Source organism: Elephantulus edwardii, unplaced genomic scaffold (assembly GCF_000299155.1).
Source record: "Elephantulus edwardii isolate Elephantulus edwardi_28Jun2011 unplaced genomic scaffold, EleEdw1.0 scaffold00290, whole genome shotgun sequence".
Lineage (NCBI taxonomy): Eukaryota > Metazoa > Chordata > Mammalia > Macroscelidea > Macroscelididae > Elephantulus > Elephantulus edwardii.
Genome location: NW_006400040.1, coordinates 3,139,234 through 3,151,077, shown reverse-complemented (window position 1 = coordinate 3,151,077; position 11,844 = coordinate 3,139,234).

The window sequence follows — 11,844 nt, the reverse complement described above, 5'->3', positions numbered from 1 at the left end:
TTTCCTTAAATTTTCATTTTTAAAAATATTCTTAGAGGAAATGCAACACATTTCTCATTTTTAGAAATTTCTGAGTCTACAGTAGTTTTAAAAATCAGAAGATTATTTCACTCATAAGATCAACCTTGCAGACAAGCTTGTCATCCAATCTTCATCTATTATGTTGAGTAAAATTATTATCCTAAAGTAATTCTACCTTTAATCCAGTCATAAAAAGTTAGCTGTTCTCAATTTTAATTGACAAATCTAATTACTGTGATGAGTTTATTTATAGTCACTATTCAATTTCTATTGATAGTTTCCTGACCTTGAAGAATATCATCCAGTTAACATGGCAATATGTGTTAATGAATTTTTAAATTACTTTACACTGGATAAAAGGTAAAAGGAAAAAGGGACACTAATTCTGAGAGAGAAGAATCCCAATAAATAAGCCTGGTGTGTCTGTCACTAGGTATACAACACTAAGAATTTCCTTGCCACATCAATATTGAGAATGAGAGAAGAGAGTTACTTTATTTTATATGTTTGTAGATTTTTATAATCCTTCAGAGAAACAATTCTTAAATTCATGCAACAAAAATTCTTGCCAAATTTTAAGAAGACATAAATTTTTGTTTGGCCTATTTTTCTGTGTTTGCAGTTTTTGATAATTGCTTAATTTTATGTTAATCTATAAGAATGCAAAATTAGTAGGTGATTAAGCAAAATCAGTAAATTCCCTAAACACATGGATGACAGGAAACATTCTTGTAAACTTGAAGGAAAAAGATCACAGTCATACCAACCAGTGATCCTTGCAGAGAAAGCAGTTGCTAGTGACGTTCCCTTCCCTACTGCTCATTCACACTATTTCTCATTCTGCATATTAATTTCAGGGAGCTTAGTGGTAGGGATTTGCCCTGTCAACCTAAATAGAATCCACAAGCTACTCCACAGGAGAAAGATGGACCATCTTCTCTCATGTGATTTACTGCCTCTGAGAACCCAGTGGAGGGTCAGCTATGAGTTTGTTCAACTTTTTGGTATATAAAAACAAGTAGGCATTGCTGCAATGCTGAACACTGTGACTCTGATGAGTCAAATACGATAGTGGTGACCCATGGTGGACAGTGTTTGGTGGAGCTCCCTGATTAAAACGAGCTTAGAAGCAGGATTGGCATCCATTCTGAAATAGCTTGCCTCCAGAAACTCTATGAACTTGGAAAAATCGATGAATGTTATACAAGTGTTGAGGTCTTTTTTCCATAGGGTTGCTATGAATCATCTATGAATCAAAGGCACTTAACAACCACCACCACCATCACAACAAGAGAGCTCTGCTGGCCTAGCGGATAGAAAGTTATGCTACCAAGCCAAAGGTGAGTGATTGTAAACTGCAGCACTCAGGCCTGGTTTAATTGGTTTTGGTCAAACATTCTTCTAAGTGGTATAGCACTGGTCAGTCCATTCGCTGTATAGAGGTAACTCATAGTTGCTATGAAAATAAACACTGTGATACTGATGTGTCAAGTACGCTAATGATTACCCATGGTGGACAGTGGTGGAGCTTCCCAACTAAAACAAGCTTGGAAGCAGGAGTGCTATCCACTTCCAAAATGACTTCCCTCTGGAAACTCTATGGACTTGGAGGAATGAAAAAAATTACACAAGTGTTCAAGTTTTTCATTCACAGGGTTGCTAAGAGTCGTCTATAACTTGACGACACTTAACAACATCAACAACAGGCATTATAGACTGTAATGTTAAGGTGTGTTGTTCAAAATGGCTTTTGTATCCATTGACTCTGCTTTTTTCAAGTAGGAATATATGAACAAGGAGTGTTAGCATATCCGTTGCTGTTGTTATGTGCCGTCGAGTTGCTTGTGACTCATAGAGACCCTATGTACTAGAGCCCTAAACCCTGCCTTATCCTGTGTCATCCTCCCGTCTCCGACACACTCACTCCCACAACCCCAATCACAGAATCAATCCATCTCATCCAGGGTCTTTCTCTCCTTCCCCGTACTTCCACTCTCTCAAACATGATGCCTCTCTCCAAGGACCAGTCCCTCCTTGCAGCATGCCCAAAGAATGTCAGACAAAGCTTCAGAATTTTTTACTCCAAGGAGCATTCCAGCCTCACCCTCTCCAGGACAAACCTGTTTGTTCTCCTAGCAGTCCATGGTATATTCAACACTCTTCTCCAGCACCACAGCTCAAAGGCATCAATTCTCTTTCTATCATCCTTAGTCACTGTCCAACTCTCTGATAGCACCTAATTGCAAAGTCTATAGCCTGGATCAGACACACCTTATTCTCCAGCCTGACATCATTGTTCTTCAGTATTCTTGAGAGGTCCCTCACAGTTGACTTTCTCAATGCAATTCATCTCCTGATTTCCTGGCTGCTGGTATGAGGAGTGTTGGCTGTGGAGCCAAGCAAACTGGCTATTCTTGCCACTAAATTAAATAGATTCAGCAGCATACTTTGAGAATTTTACCACCAGCAAAGAAGCAGAAAAACAGTGCATGCCCTTGGTGGCAAGAGATTCTAGTGCCAGACAAACTTACAGGAGCAGCAGTAGCAGCTGCAGCAGAGAACTAGAGACCTTATGTGAGACAGAGATGCTGCCTTATGGATCTAAAACTAAGAGGTTTTTCCCCCCAAGCCTGTTGGAGAACTAAGGGAAGAGCAATAATTGGCAAGATTAAAAAACCTGAGAGGTTTAAGATTGAGGGGCTTGTGAGTACATTCCAGCAGTTATCCTGACTGAATAATTGCACTAACTTGAATTATAGCCTTTGGGCTTCGCTAATATACCTGATAATTTTAAGAGGTTTTTGTTTGTTTGTTTGGGTTTTTGATCTATTAAATTGATTTCTCACCAAGTTCAGTGGCAATTTCGTGTTGAAATTGGTAGAAAGAGATTCAGGAGCATGGGAGACATGGCTGACTTCACAGGAATTGGTTTTGTGCTGTTGATGATGATCCGGAGAGTTCCCCCTTACAGAGTTAGTAGAGATCAGATATGGCAATCTCCATGCTGTTGTTGAGATCTGGACACTGAATAAAGATGATGGAAGAATTGGTGCCTTTGAACTATGATATTGGAAAAGAGTACTGTGTAGCCCATGGATTTAAAAAAAAACAAAAACAAACACACAAAACAAACAGATATGTCTTGGAGAAGGTGCAGCCACCTTGGGGTCAAGATGATAAAACATTTTTCTCACATAGTTTAGGCATGTTGCTACCAGAGGCTACTCCTTAGAGAAGGACATTATGCTTGGGAAAGTGGAGGGATGATCAAAGAGAGGAAGAATTTCAAGCAAGTGGGGTGACACAGTGACTTCTACAATGGGCTCTAGTGTGTCAGAGATTGTGAGGATGGCACAGGTAGGGCAGGGTTCAGATCTGTTGTTCATAGTGTCATACTCATAGGGCCATACTCAACTCAATGACACCTAACAATAAAAACAGCATGCTGTACTTGCTGTTTTTTACATAGGGCTCCTTTTAGGCATGGAGCCAAAATTAAAGTGGCATCCTTGAATAAATGACTTTTGGAAACTTCTTTTTAAATTCTCTTTTAATTTAACCTTTAAGTCTGTCTAGAACAGGGATGATGCTTTGGGGTTTTATGTACCAGATGCCTGTATAGTAACTGGCACACAGTAGGTGCTCAAGGAAAGAAAGAAAAATAGAAGGAAAGGGGAAAATAATGAAGAAAGAATGAATAAAGAGAGGTAAACTAGGGGTAGAGAGAGGGAAGAAAGAAGATAGAATCCTAAAGACTGTAATTAGTGTTTACAGGACAAAAATCTAAGAGTTCTATACCCTTCTATGTCACCAAATTCTGTGATACTTCTCAATTCTAAAACCTGGAAAGCACTTGTTTTCTTATGTGCCTTGCATACTTCCCTCCTTTCTTGTTTATTTATTATTATGCATCTACAAGGCAATAATTTTATTATCTATGTCCCAAATTTACATGCTTTAAATCAACACTCATATCTGAAAAAGGGAAAATAGGCTTAACACCTGTGAAATTCTTATTTTATGTCAAGTAATATTTTAGGAAATATTTTATGTATTGAGTAGAAGTACTTTCACCAGGCTACATTTTAAAAATCTTCACACATTATTTTACTCTGATAACTAATCTTTAAAGATAAAAATGGGGAGAAGTGAAAGGAAGATTTTAATATTTACTTTCTGTTTGCATAAGATGCTTTCTTTCAAGATTCAATATATAAGAAAGGACACTATGTCTCGAGTTTAAGAGATATTAATTTCCCTAACCTATAACAAATTGGAATGAACTATTACATTGTGAGATGTCTATAGCATGGTGAAGTATAGTAAATGAATTATAGATGAGGCTTGTGGTACATGAAGATGCTGCAGTTAGATGCACTCAAATACTGTTCTGAAATTTTTCCTTATTATTCTGAAATATGTTCATTTAATGGTTTATTTAAAATTATATTTTAATATATTTTTTCCATCTGAATCAAGAGTAGGGAGCAGATGCTATACCCGGAGTTACTAGAGGTAGGATGGAAACAGATGACATTGCCATGGAATTCAGAAAGTCAGACCCTTAATTGACATGGGTGTAGCCTCTCTGTCAATTCAATGTTCTAAGTATTAGTTGTCCACCCATGACTAACTTTACTATATATGTGACTCTGTAGATGCCCAAAATATTAGCCTGAAAGGAAATATTCTTTCAGATTATGTTACCTGATGCTTTTGTTATCATTTTTACCTGGAAATTAAGTCATCTGCTGCAGGGGTATCAACCTTAAGTCTCATTTTGTGGCTTAAAGAAATTGAAAAATTCAGAGAGGAAAAATAAGGTGTTTACAATCAGGAATGTTTGCAACCAAATACATGTGTGTCTGTATGTGTGTGTGTGTGTGTATACATGTTTATATTTGTGTGTGTGTGTGTGAGTCTTGGAAATAAAGCATAGAGAAGATATGATGGGCCCATATATTTTCAGACTTCCTAAAGCATTCTAGTTATGCGAAAATCAGAAATTTTGAAAAACATAAATTATTTTAGTCAAATAATGAAAAATATTTGCTGTGAAATCACACTTTTAAATAAATTTGAATCAGATTTTTATCATGTGCTTTTCCTACTTAATGAATAATATCAAAGAGTATAGTATTCAAGAGAAGAGACAGGTATGGGAATGGAGACACAGATACAGTAGCTCAAAAGCTAGCAACTACCTAGAATTGGGAGTTCCATTGTGATTTTCCTGGACATTTTTCTGCTTAGGCAAGAATAGTTCCCTTCCCAATCAGCCACTTACGGAGAGGGGACATAGGTGAGGGAGAGGAAATACAAGGAAAGGAGGCACAGGTAAGGGAAAGGAGACATAAATAGTCTTAGTAACTACTTAGAATTGGGAACTATACTATTAAGAACCTGGTGCTTGCCTGGCCCTTTGTCTGAATTGACAGAAATAGTTTATCCCCTTACCAACCTGGCAATTAGCAACTATTAAGACTTGAGGTCCATATTTATTTCCATGCCCCCAAAAAGAGGTGACCTTACAAAGTATAGAAACTATCGTACAATATCACTCATATCACACACAAGCAAAATTCTGCCGAAGATTATCTAGAAACAACTGGAACAGTACATTGACAGAGAACTACCAGAAATACAAACTTGATTTAGAAGAGGCCATGGCCCTAGAGATATTAACACCAATTTCTGATGAATCTTGGCAATAAGCAGAGTACCAGAGGGATATATATCTGTTTTATTGACTATGCAAAGGTATTTGATTATGTAGATCACAACAAATTGTGGTTAGCCTTGAGGAAAATGGGAATGCCAGAACACTTGATAATGCTTATATGAAACATATACTTGGACCAGGAAGCAGTCCTCAGAACAGAGCAAGAAAACACTCCACAGTTCAAAATCAGGAAGAGAGTGCATGAGGGATGTATCCTGTCTCCATGCCTTTTCAATCTATATTCAGAACAGATCATTTGGGAAGCAAGGCTTTATAAGAAGGAATGTGGCATCAGGATTAGAGAAAGACTCATCAACAACCTAAGTTATACAGATGACACAACCTTGCTTGCTGAAAATGAGGAGGACCTGAAGTGGTGGCAAGGACTGTAGTCTTCAATATGGATTGAAACTCAACATCAAGAAGGCAAAGGTTCTCACCACTGGGTTAATTGGCACCACCATGATTGATGGAGAAGAGATAGAGATTGTTAACAGTTACAGCTTGCTTGGCTCCATAATCAACACTTTTGGCACTGTTGTTGCTGATTGCCTTCGAGTCAAGCATGACTCATAGTGACCCTATGAATAAAAGGTCTGAAGCCCCTCTATAATTATCAACATTTATCAAAGTTCATAGAGTTTCCAGAGGCATGTTGTTTAGGAAGTGGATGCCACTAGGCAAAATTGCATTAAGTAAATCTGCTGTCACGGTCCTCTCCAGAGTGTTAAGAAGTAACAATGTCAGCCTAGGGACTAAAGTATGCCTGATCCAGGCCAAGGTCTTCACAATTACTTGCAATTCATCAGAGAGCTGTACAATGACTAAGGATGACAGAAGAAGAATTGGTGCCTTTGAGTTGTGGTGGTGGAGAAGAGTATTGAACACATCATGATCTGCCAAGAAAACAGATAGATCTGTCTTGAAGAGGGTGGAACCAAGTTTCTCCTTGGAGGCTAGGATTTTGAAGCTCTGTCTCATATACTTTGGGAATGTACCCAGAAGAAACCCATCCTTGACCAAAGGATGGAGGGTCAGCTTAGGAGAGGATGACTCTGGATGAGATGGATTGATATAGTAACTACGGCAATTGACATAGGTATATCAGAGTCAGTGAGAATGACTCAGGTCTGGACAGGCTTCAGAGGTGTTGCACATAAGATTGCTATGGGTCACAGGTGCCTTGACAGCACATTGAAGTAATGACTAATGTAAAGAGGGTAGGTATGTCAGCAACAGTGAGACTGGCTCAAGAGAGAGCAGTGTTCAGATTAATTGTGCATAGAGATGACTCTGTGGCATATAATAACAACAATAGCAACAAGGCATGAGGTCTATACTCCTGGGATCTTGTCATATTTCTTGATCTTTTCCCTCAGCAACATATCCCAGACATAACTTCTGGGATTTTTCATAGCCATGAAGGAAACAATCTCCAACCCCCATAAAACTATAAGACAGGACAGTGATGCAGGCCCACCACAACTTTGCAAAAAAGAGATCCCTGGCTGTTGCCTCTCCAAGGACAATTAAATGAGAAGCTTACCACAGGAAAAAGGTAATAGAGTTACCCCTAAATGACCAGCAGGAAAGACTACCACTGATTAATTCAATTAGAAGTACTACTTAAAGTTTTCAACTTATTAGAAACGTTATAAAGATAAGGAACTATCAAGGACCTATGCAAACACAACAGGAGAAGCCTCACACATACCAGAAGAAACTTCACATAAAGTCAGGAACGAAGCAGGCAACTCCAGATACTGTGAAAAAAACAAACAAACAAAAAAAACCAAACAAAAAGACTTCTCCTAAAAAAAAAGCAGTCCAGATTTTAGACTCAAATGAACATCTAGAGACAGGGAGGTAGAAAAAATATGTGACATGGAGTCACATGAACAATTACTGAAGAAGTTACAAATAATGAAAGAAAGAATTGAAACCATAAATAGTTAAAAAAATTACAAGAAAATCATAACAAGATAGAGAGGGTACAACTAACACAGTAGAGGAAATGAGAAAAATACAAAACCAGAATGTCAAAACAGAAATAGTAGAATTTTGCAACATGCAATGGGAACAAAATTAGTAGAAGAGATGAAACAGAAAGTCAGTGAGATAGAAGAAAAGAATTTCTATGAGAATTTACTAGAAGAAAAAACAGAAGATGAAGGAAAAATTAGAAAAAAAAACATTAGAATTATTTGAGGAAACATCAAATATAACAATATACGTGTAATTGGAATTGCAGAACAAGAGAGGGGCAAGAAGGCACTGAGAAAATTGTAGAAGAGATGTTGTTTTGTTGTTATGTGCCGTCTAGTCGCTTGCGACTCATAGCGACCCTAAGTACAACAGCCCTAAACTCCACTCTGTCCTGTGCCAATCACACTCTCTGACACTCCCATTCCAATTATCCCGGTCACTGAATCAATCCACCTCATAGAGGGCCTTCCTCTCCTGCACTGTCCCTCCACCCTCCCAAACATGATGTCCCTCCCCAAGGACCGGTCTCTCCTCACAACATGTCCAAAGTATGTTAGACGGAGCCTCAGAATCCTTGCCTCCAAGGAGCCACCCGGTTTAACCCTTTCCAGGACAAATCTGTTTGTTTTCCTAGCAGTCCATGGTATTCTCAATACTCTTCTCCAGCACCACAGCTCAAAGGCATCAATTCTCCTTCTATCCTCCTTGGCCATTGTCCAACTCTCTGATGCATAACAAGTGATTGCGAAGACCATAGCCAGTATCAGATGCACCTTAGTCTCCAGAGAGACACCATTGCTCTTCAGTACTTTGGAGAGGTCGCTAACAGCAGACTTTCCCATGGCAATGCGCCTTTTAATTTCCTGGCTGCTGGTGCCAAGACTGTTGACTACAGAGCCAAGCAAACAAAAGCTGTGTACAATCTCAATCTCTTCACCATCCATCCTGATGCTGCCAATTGGTCCAGTGGTGAGAATTTTTGTCTTCTTGACATTGAGCCTCAATCCTTATTGTAGGCTGCAGTCCTTGACACTCTGCAGCAGGCGCTTCAGGTCCTCTTCAGTTTCAGCAAGCAGGGTTGTTTCATTGGCATAACGCAGGTTGTTGATAAATCGTCCACTAATCCTGACCCCACTTTTCTCCTCACAGAGCCCAGTCTCCCGCATAATCTGTTCTGCATATAGGTTGAAAAGGTATGGAGATAGGATGCATCCCTGGTGCACGCCCTCCCCAATTTTGAACCATGCAGTGTTCCCTTGCTCTGTTCTGATGACTGCCTCCTGTTCCAAGTATAAGTTTCACATTAGAACGATCAAGTGTTCTGGGATTCCCATTCTTCTCAGAGTCAGCCATAGTTCGTTATGATGTACACAGTCAAATGCCTTTGCATAGTCGATTAAACACAGATAGATATTCCTCTGGTATTCCCTGCTTTCAGCCAAGATCCAGCTAACATCAGCTACAATATCTCTAGTACCACAACCCCTTCTAAACCTAGCCTGGACTTCTGGTAATTCTCTGTTGATGTGCTGTTTCAGTCGTTTTTGGATAATCTTCAGTAAAATCTTGCTTGCATGTGAAATCAGTGAGATTGTTCTGTAGTTTCCACATTTTGTTGGGTCACATTTCTTTGGGATAGGAACAAATATTGATCTCTTCCAGATAGAAGAGATACTAGAAGTCTTCTTTCCTAGTATCCTGAAAAACTAGGAAATCCACATTTAAGCAGCTCAATAAACTCCAAATAGACTAGACTTCAAAAGAAAAGCATCAAATCATATAATAGCCAAATTCTCTAAAATCAAATAAAGAGAGTATACTAAAAGCAGGCCAAAAAAATCAGTCACCTACGAAGGAGAACCAATTAGACTAAAGTATGATTTCTCAGCAGAAATTATGCATGCAAGATGACAATGGGATAGCATATACAGAAGTTTTAAAAAAATTATCAGCTAGAATTACATACCCACCAAAGTTGTACATCACATATAAAGAAGAAACTAGGTCATTTGCAGAAAAACAGGAATTTAATCTCACAGACATATGCAGGGTACTTCAGTCAACTAAAACACACTTTACTTCTTAATTGCCTATGATACATTCTCAAAAATTGACCATATATGATGACATAAAGTAAACCTCAAAAAAATTTAAAACATTGAAACAAAGTGTCCTCTTAGATAACAATGTCATAAAACTAAAACTCAAGATTATAAAAATTCTAAAAAAACACACTCTTGTGGAAGCTAAATAATACCCTACTTGAAATAAAAAGCCAAATTATAGAGTTTCTCAAAACAAATGAAAATATAACATATCAAAACCTTTGGGATAAAACTAAGGCAATATTCAGGGACTTTTTTTTAATAGGCAAACACATAAAAAAGAAGAAAGGGGAAAAAATAAAGTTACTTAACACCTCCATCAAATAGAAAAAGAGCAATTCCACAGCCTCTAGAAGAAAGGAAATTATAAGGAAAATGACTGAAATTACCGTGATAGAAAACAGAAAAACAATTGAAATAATCAACAGTATGAGGAACTGCTTCTTTGAAAGGGTAATAAAAAATAGACAAACTATTGACAAATACAAAAGAAAAAAAGAGAAGCCACAAATGACTCATATAAGAAATGAAAGAAGTGACCTCACAACAGAATCAGATGAAATTAAGTTGAAAATATTAGAATATTGTGAAACTCTGTAATATGATAAATTTGAAAACTTAAAGGAAATAGACAAACTCCTTGAAACACACATTTTACCCATATTGACACAGACAGATATACAATGCTTGAACATGGAAAAGAAGAAATTGAGCTGATCATAAAAAGACTCCCCTCCCCCAAAAAGTCCTGGCTCAGATGGCTTCATAGGTGAATGCTACCAAACATTCAGAGACAAATGATCACCAACTCCACTTAAATTATTTGAAAAATTAGAAAAAGAAGGAACACCCCCAGAGTCATTTTATGAAGCAAGCCTAACCATAATAACCATACCAGGCAAGACATTATCAAAAAAGAAAACTTTAAGTGGGATTCATAACAGGAACACAAGGATAGTCCAACATAAAAAAATATTAATACATCATATTAAGAAAGAAAAGAGCAAGAACCTCTGATCTTATAAATTGATGCAGAAAAGCCTATGACAAACCTCTAATACTGACATGGGGAGATTGAAAAGGAGAATAGGAAAAGAGTGGGTAGATAGTGAACACTGCATTGGAACATATGAGAGAAAGAACTGTCAGAGAAGAATGTATGATTAGACGTTATATGAAAGACAACAATCTGGAACAAGAAGTGCACTGCAAAGAGGACTAAAGGAGGGAGAATGGAAAGGGAAAGAAGAAAATACACAACAATGAATTAATGAAAACCCAACATTTCTATAAACCTTCATTAAAAATCACAATAATAAAAAAATAGTCACTGTTCATTCCTGATTAAAAAACTCAATAAAATTGAAATAAATAGAAAGGAATTTTTTCAACATAGTGAAAAATATAGTTGCAAAACCAAAAGCCAGCATCATTATCAAATGGAGAAAGACTAAAGGCATTCCCCTTGCAAACAGCACTAGACAAGGATGCCTACTTCACTCCTATGGCATCTACTTCTGAAATAGCTTGCCTCTGGAAACTCTACAAATGTGGAGAAGTGATGAAAGTTATACAATGTTCAGGTCTTTTGTTCATAGAGTCGCGATGAGTGACCTATGACTCGACAGCACTTAACAACAACATGCAATATTTTATTGGAAGAGAAGAAAATAAAAAGCTTGCAAATTGGTAGAGATGGAAAACTCAGTATATGTAGACAATATTTTGGGCATGTTGCAAGGAGTGACATCATGCTTGTGAGGGTGAAGGGACAGCACAAGAGAGGAAGACCCTTGATGAGATGGATTGATTCAGTGACTGTGGTAATGGGGGTAGGTGTGTCAGAGACTCTAAGTTTGGCACAGGATAAAGCAGAATCAACAACACAGTAAACCCCAAAGACAACAAGAATAAAATCTTCTAAAAATCAAGTCTATGTGTGCATCAAAACCCATAGATTGGTATAAGGCACTAAGATGTGCTTTATTCAGGCCACGGTCTTTTCAATCA